The sequence below is a fragment of the Elaeis guineensis genome, chromosome 7 (assembly GCF_000442705.2).
Source record: "Elaeis guineensis isolate ETL-2024a chromosome 7, EG11, whole genome shotgun sequence".
NCBI classification, from domain to species: domain Eukaryota; kingdom Viridiplantae; phylum Streptophyta; class Magnoliopsida; order Arecales; family Arecaceae; genus Elaeis; species Elaeis guineensis.
In genome coordinates, this window is record NC_025999.2 from 53,267,475 (window position 1) to 53,278,462 (window position 10,988).

Consider the following 10,988-nt stretch of genomic DNA (forward strand, 5'->3'; position numbering starts at 1 on the left):
ACTCTTGTTCTTTAACATGGTAGAAGTTAAATCTCCTAGATTCTTTAGGATATCCTACAAGATAATACATATAGGACCAAGATCCAAGCTAATCGGTCTGCAAATGCTCAACATAAACTAAACACTCTCAAACCTCAAGGTAAGAAAGTATTGGCTTATGCCTAGTCCGTATCTCATATGGAGTCTTTGCAACTGATTAATTTGAAATTCAGTTCAGAACATAACAAATAGTCTTAAGAGCATAATCTTAAAAGAAGACTCACAGACTCCTTTTAAACCCCATAATTTTTAAATCCCATCATGGATCAAACTATGTCTAACAAAGTTGATTCCAATAAGAAAGAATCTTATTCTCTTTTAGATATGTTAAAAATTTACCAAAAGGATATTCTCTTCTTTGGTATGACCAAAAGACTTCAATGCTCTTCCAATTCATTTCTCTATCTTATTATGAAATTATGAATATTTTAAATAATTCAAATTTATAGCAAATATATTCATAGATCTAATACATCAGTATATATTAGATTCAGAATATCATTGGCTCTTTCACCTTTTCTAGCAAAAGGTGACTTGGTCATCTTACTAAAGAGATAGGATTAACAGGTTGACAATGATTCACAATCATTGACCTCAAGAATTATCTCCTGTTGATCCTATTCTTATTTATATGATCGAGCTTAAATTGTCAAAGGTAGGCTTTTATGATATTATCTATTTTAGGAAGTTTGTTTGATTGTGTACAATATACTAACAGGCTGTGACAATTCATAAATATCATTTTCAGTTGTCCATATGATTTTAACATCAATCATAATGATATCACAAAATTATTAGACAATAGTTATAATTACTAAAATAATATTATTAAAATTAAAAATAGGCTCGAGAATTTTTAAAGTCGGGATTGGAACATAACTTCCATCTCTAATGTTCAGAAACCTCTTGTTGTTTCCAATCTTTCTACTAACCTAAAGTCATTGTAATAGTTTGCATAGACTTTCAATAGCCAATATCTAGGTAGTAGTATCACAAATAGAAAAATTATAAAGTATTATCATATAAGTATCTTGTCTAGTAATCTTTTGCTGATTTCTTTTCTTTTGCCTGTTCGGATCAAGGGACTCTGCCAGACTAGGTTAATCTTAGACTCTTTTGTCAGTTCCAGCTCCTCAGCCTAAGCATGACTCTTTTACACATTTTTTTTTTTTTTTTTCAAAGAATTATTATCCCACTAAAGATACATCTTCAAAGGTACAAAAGAACTCCTTCAATATTTGAAAAAAATTTTTCCACTGAGCATCATCGAATTTACAACTAAATTCATATTCTTTGCTACTTTTAATAATACCACATGGTGATTTGATCATGTGGCCATTTCTGATAAGTGCCTTTGATCGCATCACATGTGTTGGATGTGAAAACTTTAGATGCTGAATCCATAATCATATTTAGGATCCATTTGTGCTCTAAAACTATTTATAACTTTCGATACCAATTATCAAAGTTGGATCCTATAAATCAGTCACTGTCAAACAGTGAATGGAGCAACGTACATCTAACCATAACTGAAAGAAAAATATAAAATCTCTATGTTTATGAATTGATTGAGCCTAAAGACTTAGACTTTAGTCTAAAAGTTCTCTCACTATTTTAGTCAAATTGGTAGCATCTATCTCCACTCCGAAGAATTACTCTAATTCCTTAGCGGCTACTAGAATCTACACAGACTGCATACAAGTCTAAGGATGGTTCAGTCAACCCATATGCATCTATGGGTAGGTTCTCAACCAATTATTTTTTTAAATAATTTTTAATAATTAATTTTATCTCAAATTTTATTTCATTTGGTGATGGGCCTCTATTGAAAGTTTTGATTAGGTCAAACTATTAACATGAACCTACTCAGTATTGCTAACTAATAAATGATCAGGTTTGAGGATGGCTCAATCAACCCAACCATCATCAGATAGTACAACAGAGTCATCACATAATAAATGATAATTCTATCATTCAGAGAGAACACCAGATGGATGGCACTTGTAATGTCAATCAGAAATAATGAACCCATTATTATTTACCTTAATAGGAGCCTATGATCTAGTTTTTTCTATAACTAGCTCATTTTATGGATCTAATAATTTAAAAGATTTAAGAATCAGTTTAGAGAAGAGATGATAAAAGATCAACTAGTAAACTATAATCCTCCCACTGACTTCATTAAGTCATTGAATTGGATCAGGATCATACTAGTTGAAATGGCACCTAGATCAGTCACACTGATCAACCCTAATGGCATGGGTCAACTAGAATTACTTAGCGATCTAATCAAGACATAATTCATCAAATTGGCCAGATAAGTGAGATCGGTGGGAGAGTTTACTAAGCTTGCCTTAGACACCATTGAAATGGCTAGGTAAGTCGGTCCCAATTAAAAACCACCAATCAAAATATCAAACTTATCTTAGACATCAATTGATTAATTAGTTTCGATTTGACCAACCTATTGATTCAGGTTCAACCACTGAGCCACAATCAAGGTCTATTTGATTTAATCAAAAACATGAACTTGACCATCTACAACTATTGTATTGATTCTAAAAAAAATTTGATTTAATCTAATTTAATATTTAGTTAGATTTAATCAGTTTCTCTAGTTAGTCCATTAACTCTTTGATTCTAACCTTAGGTCTAATCCAATTAAGAGGACCTGATTTGAGCTAACCCATATCTCATGTTTTATGTAATGTCATTAAATCTCAAATCACAATTCTAGATCTAATCAACTCAACACTTAATTCTCAATTAAGTTTTACCTCAATATGGTTAAGGTTATGATTTGAAACAATTTCATCCTTTCATTTTGTAAATAATTTACAATAAATTTTATGCAAAAATTTTTTATTCTAAAACTAGATCGACTCAATCACTATTAAGCTAGCTACATAAAGAGACTGGGTCGACTCAGTTCAAAATTAGGTCGGCTTAGTAATTGTGCAAGCACGATTCAAAAAGTTTCAGATATGAAAATTCTTGTATAATACTAAAATAAAATCAATCATAATACTTTTAAATCATATCTAAATTTTTTTATGATTCAAGATTTTATTTTTTCATGATTAAAATAATTTTAATCATATAGATTAGATGTCTTACATTTCATACAACTTTGTATCACAGATAACAAACCTAGGATTTCAAGATTTAGAATTTTACAGAAAAATAAGTTTTTTCTTTCGCATTCTTTTTCATGGGATCTAATCATATGGCACCCCTACACATCATAAGAGCACCCCATCGAATGGAAAGAGAGGGCTTTTAAACTTTTTTTGCTCCTATGATTAGACTATTGGAGTATGATCCCGGCTCCTCCCACAGATCTTGGGTGCAGCGAAACCAGCAACGAACAGATCTGGAGACTTCTGGACACGATCCAAGGCCCTTGACGAAATCAGCCTGGTTGCTATCTTCTTCGTCAACCTTTCGTTCCAGATGAAGAATGCCTTTGAAACCACCTCTAAAAAATCCAAGATCTGGTACCCAACCAGATCAGACCTGGACCGAGGTACTTCGATTTGTAGATCTCAAATCGGGATGTTGTAGATAGAGAAGAAGATAGATGGAGACAGACCTCGCAGATCTGTCCTGCTGCAGCCTTTTTGTAGCTCTGTTGATGGAGATCTCACCCACACCTCAAACGACCTCAGATCAACTCCAGATCTGAGAGAAACTTGTACCAACCTCTTTTCAAGAGATTTTAGATCCTGGACCTAGTGTTTGGATGCCTGCAAGAGAGAGAAGAGAAGAAATGGCTGGCGGCTGCAATGGGGGAAGGGGCTAGCGCCTCCCTTCCTTTCTTTCCTTTTATGGACTGGCGGCAAGAAACCCTAGGGTTTCTTGCTCCTGGTGCATGGAAGATTGCTGGAGAGAGAGGGAGAAGAGAGAGAGAGACTTGGAAGAAAGAGTCATCTATTTTCTTGGCTTAATCAAACCTATACAAGTACATGTATATATAAACACCGGGTCAAGTGACCCAAACCCAAAACTCCCTTGACCAACTTTATGGGAGATTTGGTTAACCCAAGCCCATGTACACCTATGACTCGACCTAATCTCACCTCTCCTGGGCCCAAACTTGGCCCATAAAGAGTTGGTCCCTTGAGGCCCACATAACCTAGACCTCAAGAACCCGAAAGGCCCACAGCCTTTCAACCTAGGGCCCAACTAGCCCTAGAGCCTCCATGAAGCCCTCATCAATGATAAACCTTGGCCTTAGCCTTGGTCCCCTGAGCCTTGGGCACACCACCTGTATCATAACAATCTCCACCTTGGTGTCCCAAGGCCTCAACTGGCTCCACTCTGTCCTTGCGACTGTAGACCCATTTGCAACCAATAGGCCTCTTCCCCTGTGGCAACTGTACCAATCGCCACGTCTGGTTCTGGTGGAGAGACTGCATCTCCTCGGACATCATCTGGACCCACCACTCTCTGTCCTGACTCTCAATAGCCTCCTAATACATATATGGGTCTCCATTCGCTATCACCAGGGCATATGACAGCGTCTTCTCGAAGCCATATCGGTCCGGTTGCCTGATGGTTCTCTTGGGCTTGTGTAGGATAACACCGATATCAGTCCTCGATCCAGCTCGCTCCTGCTGGACCTCTCCATCTCGATCATCCGTCCGAGTCCTCTCCACCTGTGGAGACACCTTAGGTAGGTTCTCCACCTGAATGTCATGTCCTCCCGTAGTACCTGCAAGAGGCAAAATCAAAGAGGTAAGCTGTCCAGCAGCACCCTGCTGGACCTCCTCCTACTCCTGCTGCTCCTCCATGCCTGCTCACCTCCGTAGGACTAACTCCTCATCAAAAGTCACATCCCAACTAATGATGACCTTCTTTTCCAAAAGATCCCACAGCCTGTATCCCTTGACTCCTCGCGGATAGCCTAGAAATACCATCTTGCGTGATCTGACGTCTAGCTTGCTCCGCTCACCAGCTCCAATGTGCACATAGGCCGTGCACCCAAATACCCGTAGATGGCCCAGCCCAACTATCCTCCCAGACCACACCTCCTCTGAAAGCCTGCCATCCAACCTGGTATGAGGTGACCGATTGACCAAGTAACCCGCTGTGTCAACTGTGTCAACCCAGAACTCCTTTGGAAGCCCTGCCTGCAGCCTCATGCATCGTGCCTTTTCCAAAAGTGTTCTGTTCATCCTCTCGGCCACCCCATTCTGCTGTGGAGTCCCCCTAACTGAGAAGTGTCTCCTGATCCCACACTCCTCACAGTAGTCCTGGAACTCTCTGCTGGTGTAGTCCCCGTCATTGTCTGACCTCAGACACTTCACGCTCCTCCCCTGCTCCTTCTCCACCTCAGCTCTCCAGATCTTAAACTTTGTGAAGAACTCTGACTTCTCTCTCATGAAGTAAATCCAAAGTTTTCTTGAGAAGTCATCAATCAGGGTCATGAAGTATCTGACCCCATTCCTAGCTAAAACTGGGGCTGGTCCCCACACATCCGTGTGTACTAACTCCAGAGGGGCTGCACTTCGGGCTGTACTGATGCTGAACTGAACTCTTCTCTGCTTTCCCATCTGGCAAGGCTCACAGATCTCCCCTGTAGAACCATTCTTTAGATCAGAGATGAGTCCTCTCCTGCTTAACTCCCTCAGCCCTCTGTCACCCATGTGGCCAAGGTGGTAGTGCCACATCCTGTAAGCCCCCTGCTGGTCCTATGCTGCAGCTGCTGCATCAGACTCTCTGGTCACCACAGATTCCTCCATGCGATAGAGGTTATTGTCCAACCTCCTGCCTCTCATCACTACCATAGCTCCATTGGAGATGTTCAGTACTCCACTTCTAGCCCTACTGCTGAAGCTGTATCCACTGTGCTCCAACTAGCCAAGTGACACCAGATTCTTTTCCAGCTCCAGGATGTGCTTTACATTTGTCAATGTCCTCACAATCCCATCAAACATCCTCACCCTGACTGTCCCTATCCCAGCCACCTTGCAAGGATGATGGTCACCTAGAGTCACTGATCCCTCATCTGTCTTGGTGTATGTTACAAACCAAGACCTGTGTGGTGTGTAGTGATGTGAGCACGCAGAGTCTAGTGTCCACTTCTCTGTGTAATGCCTGTAACCATCTGATACCACAAGTAGATCATCCTCCACCTGCTGCCCAACAACTGCACTCACTGATTCTGAGCCACTTCTTTCTCCCTTCTTGCTCTTCCATAGTGGACATTCTCGCTTGAAGTGCCCGAACTCGTTGCACTTGAAGCATTTCACCTCTTTCTTTCCCTTCCTAGACTTGGACCGTCCCCTGGACTTGCTTCTGCCTCTGCCTCTACCTGTCCTCTCCCCTACTGCCAAACCCTCCTGGGGAGTCCGATCTCTGGTCAACTTTTTTCTCTGCTCATTAGACCTCAGCACCGAGACCATGTCCTCATATTCCAGAGTCTCCTTGCCATAGAGCAGTGTAGTCACCAAAGAATCATATGATCTTGGGAGCGAACACAAAAGCAACAGGGACTTGTCCTCCTCATCTAGCTTCACCCCGATATTCATCAACTCTGTGCATAACTGGTCGAACCTCTGAATGTGGCCAATCACATCAGATCCCTCCTGCATCCGAAGATGGTACAATCTCTTCTTCAGCATCAGCTTGTTGCACATATTCTTCCCCATATACATGGTGTACAACTTCGACCAAAGGCCCTTCGAGGTCTTTTCTTCCAGCATCGAATACAATGCCGCATCCGCCAAACATCCTCTGATCACCGAGCATGCTTTCTTCTCCAACGATGCCCATTGTCTATCTGTCATTCCCTCAAGCTTCTCATCCAAAGCCTGATCCAGATTTGCTTGCACCAGAAGATCCTCCATCCAGATTTTCTATATGAAAAAATTTCTCTTGCCATCAAATTTCTTGAACTCGACCTTCATATTGCTGCCCATGAATGGATCCAAGCCAAACAAGCAATATAAAATCAAGAAGTGTAGAATATACCTTGATGGTACCTTACTAAAAATTTTCAGCACTTCGGATCTTCAACTTCTCGCACTTGGAACCACTTCCTCACCATCGTGGCTCTGATACCAACTACTGGAGCATGATCCTGGCTCCTCCCATGGATCTTGGGTGTAGCAGAACTAGTAACAAACAAATCTGGAGACTTCTGGACACGATCCAAGGCCCTTGACGAAATCAACCTGGTTGCTATTTTCTTCGTCAGCCTTTCGTTCCAGATGAAGAACGCCTTTGAAACCATCTCTAAAAAATTCAAGATCTGGTACCTAACTAGATCAGACCTGGACCAAGGTCCTCCAATTCATAGATCTCAAATCAGGGTATTTTAGATGAGAAAGAAGATAGATAGAGACAGACCTCACAGATCTGTCCTGCTGCAGCCTTTTTGTAGATCTGTTGATGGAGATCTCACCCGTGCCTCAAACGACCTCAGATCAACTCCAGATCTGAGAGGAACTTGTATCAACCTCTTCTCAAGAGATTTCAGATCCTAGACCTGATGTTTGGGTGCCTGCAAGAGAGGGGAGAGAAGAAATAACTGGCGATTGCAATGGGGGAAGGGGCTAGCGCCTCCCTTCCTTTCTTTCCTTTTATGGACTGGCGGCAAGAAACCCTAGGGTTTCTTGCTCCTGGTGCATGAAAGATTGCTGGAGAGAGAGGGAGAAGAGAGAGAGAGACTTGGAAGAAAGAGTCGTCTATTTTTTTGGCTTAATCAAACCTCTACAAGTACATGTATATATAAACACCGGGTCAAGTGACCCAAACCCAAAACTCCCTTGATCAACTCTATGGGAGATTAGGTTAATCCAAACCCATGTACACCCATGACTCAACCTAATCTCACCTCTCCTAGACCCAGACCTGGCCCATAAAGAGTTGGTCCCTTGAGGCCCACATAACCTAGACCTCAAGAACCCGAAAGGCCCACAGCCTTTCAACCTAGGGCCCAACTAGCCCTAGAGCCTCCATGAAGCCCTCATGAATGATGGACCTTGGCCTTAGCCTTGGTCCCCTTGGCTTTGGGCACACCACCTGGATCATAACACAGACGGCCTGATAATCAATCCAATCCAAGTACTTGCTAATCGGATCATCTAATCTAATCACATATCATATATACATAAATTTAGATCTAATCTAAATTACATCAGATCTGATTACAATCTTAGATCATATCAAAATCAGATCATAAACATCATATGCATGATATAAAATTAAATTTTATCAATAATCAGCACAAACTAAGACAACCTTTTCATTGCAAGGGGTAAACCCTACAGTCGAAAAACCTTAGGTCAGTTTGTGTGATCAACTATTAATTAAATTTAAATCAAAATATCATATATCAAATTTAAATAAAATTAAAATTTAGATTTAATATACACATAAATCATATCATAATGAACCTAGGCTCTGATACCACTGTTGGGATTCGTAGACGATTTAATGCATGTATTTTAAATTTTTTTCAAAAAAATTATAGTGAAAGATAACTAGATTAATCAAATTAATCTAATATATATATGATCTAATCATCAAATCAATCTACTCTAGGATCTATGATATGTTATGTTGTACATAAAATCTAAAATAATTCGAAGATAAAATCAGTATGCATGTATGTGAGCAGTAGATCACATCTACTTCTAATCTGAGTTCAAAACTTCATACCTGATCATGGGTCGATGATCTCCACTATTGAGAGACATGGTGGAGAAGATTCTTACTAGTTGCTCATAGCCGCATATGCATCCGATCTCTACAAAAAATCCACTCGAAGCCCCGATATGATCGGTCTTCTCGGGAGTGCTAGCTCGCATGAAGACCTTCTTCTTGGCCGATCTAGATCCTTTCTTCAAATCTTTAGAATCTTTTCAGAAGTTGAAGATAGACTTCTAGAGTAGATGAAAAGGTAAAAGAAAGATAGAGAAGAAAATAATTTTTTTCTAATTTATTCTCTCTTCCCAAATCCTTAAAATTAAAAATTTTAAATTCAAGTTTTTGCGCACACCCCAAGAGAAAAGACCCTCCTCTCTATTTTTCAAGCTATGAACCATACCCAAACTTCCACCACATGAAGAACTCTCTTCTAGTATCTTATACACATAAAATAAACCATAAAAGCCCCTTTTATAGGCATGTAAGGAGGTGGGGTGAAGAGTCCTAATGATCCTGGACTCTTACAGAATTCTGTCTTCCTTCACAATTTTACATCTCAAAATATATCAAAAAAATATGGGACACCTCTTCTCATATTTTTTTATGATAAATTAGTTCTCCAACTAATCTTTTATAAAAAGCTACTCAAAATATCACATATATAAGGAGAAAAAAATTTATTGGCATGGAGAGGTTGATCTGGATGAGAACAGATTCTCTTGATAAAGAATATTTTGAAATCTAATTTTAGAATCTTTCTTTTATCAAAACCAAATTATATTTAGATGTGAGATAGATAAGGAAAAATACTCTTTGGTGTAAAAAAATCTCATACAAAATAATTTTATGTGTGGAGATATATGACGTGCAATCTGAGTTGGCGTAGGGAGAAGAGTGTTGGAAATTGTGTCCTAAAATCAATTGTGTGACGATTGAGTTCATCCTTATATTTGAATTATTGATTATTGAATAATAATTATTCTGATATTTTTTATCGCAAAGTGATATCTTTCTTGAACTCTTGTACTGTGATGAAGTCCCTAGAACTATGCTAGTGTATGATAAAGAGAAGATTTATCGTATAGTTTTTAAACAAGTTTGCGATCAAATGATACGTCATTACGGGATGATGATATTTATCGAGTGAAGATCATTGTGTACTATATGGGTTGGTTGTCCTCTTAATCAAGGAGTGTGGTGACACTGGTATGGCATACAGGTGAGATATAAGGATACATCATCACTAAACAAGTGACTCACCTGCTGAGTATTTTGCTGTCAAGAGCTGCTCGCAAAACACATGGGTATAAATGTCTTTCAGATCTAAGATCACCATAATGACTTATAAGCAACTCACTGTGCTTTGGTGCTGAACTACCTGAATTTTTAATGCAGTGATGGAAGGCTACTGGGTACAGTCAAGTACTTACGAAGTCTGTGTGTGGATCAAGATGGGATTGATCCCTTCGAATTATTGGAGTTGATGTATCACTATATTTTAATTTAGTAAAGCCTTGATTAGGGTCATCCATAAGATAGATTTGAAAGGTTGAAATACAACGTGGATGAAGCAATCTTAGTTGACAGTTAAACTGAGACCATCCTAGAGCATCCAGGGTCAAAAGGATGAATTATGCGGTAACCATGAGTATGGGTTCTCGAATATTCTTTTATAATAATTTGACCTATCTGAACGTCAAAAATTATTGCTAGATAGTATCTCGATTAGTACAGAAATTGGTTTCTGTGCTACCGGCTTAGTGTTTGAACCTATGGAGTCAGGCACACAAGTCAGACAATGTAGGAAGAAATTGATCTATGTTTATATGTCCAATCTAAAGGTACTTGACTTAATTGAACATATAAGCTAACTAAATTAAGAATTGAGTTATGGGTCCAATGGGATTGAAGAGTTGACTATGTCTAGCTAGCACTACACATGGGGTTCAGATTCAATCCTGGGGATGAACAATTTCTATCTATGATCCATGAAACATATGAAAGATTAAATTTAAGTACTAATTAATTTTAAATTAGATCTAAATTAATTAGACTTAAATAGCTTCAAAATTCAAGTTAGACTTGATACAAAAGTCCTAAAGAGTTTAGGATTGACAGCCTTTCGAAATTATTTCGAACTGACTTCGAATCGGATTCGAATCGAACTTGTTTTGGATGAGATATGAATATTCCTACTTGTATTAGAAATACCCACTCATAAAGTATGACCAAAAATTGATTTGGTGCTTATTTGGGATGTTTCAAGTGGGTGTGAGAGTGAGTGCAAAGTAGAT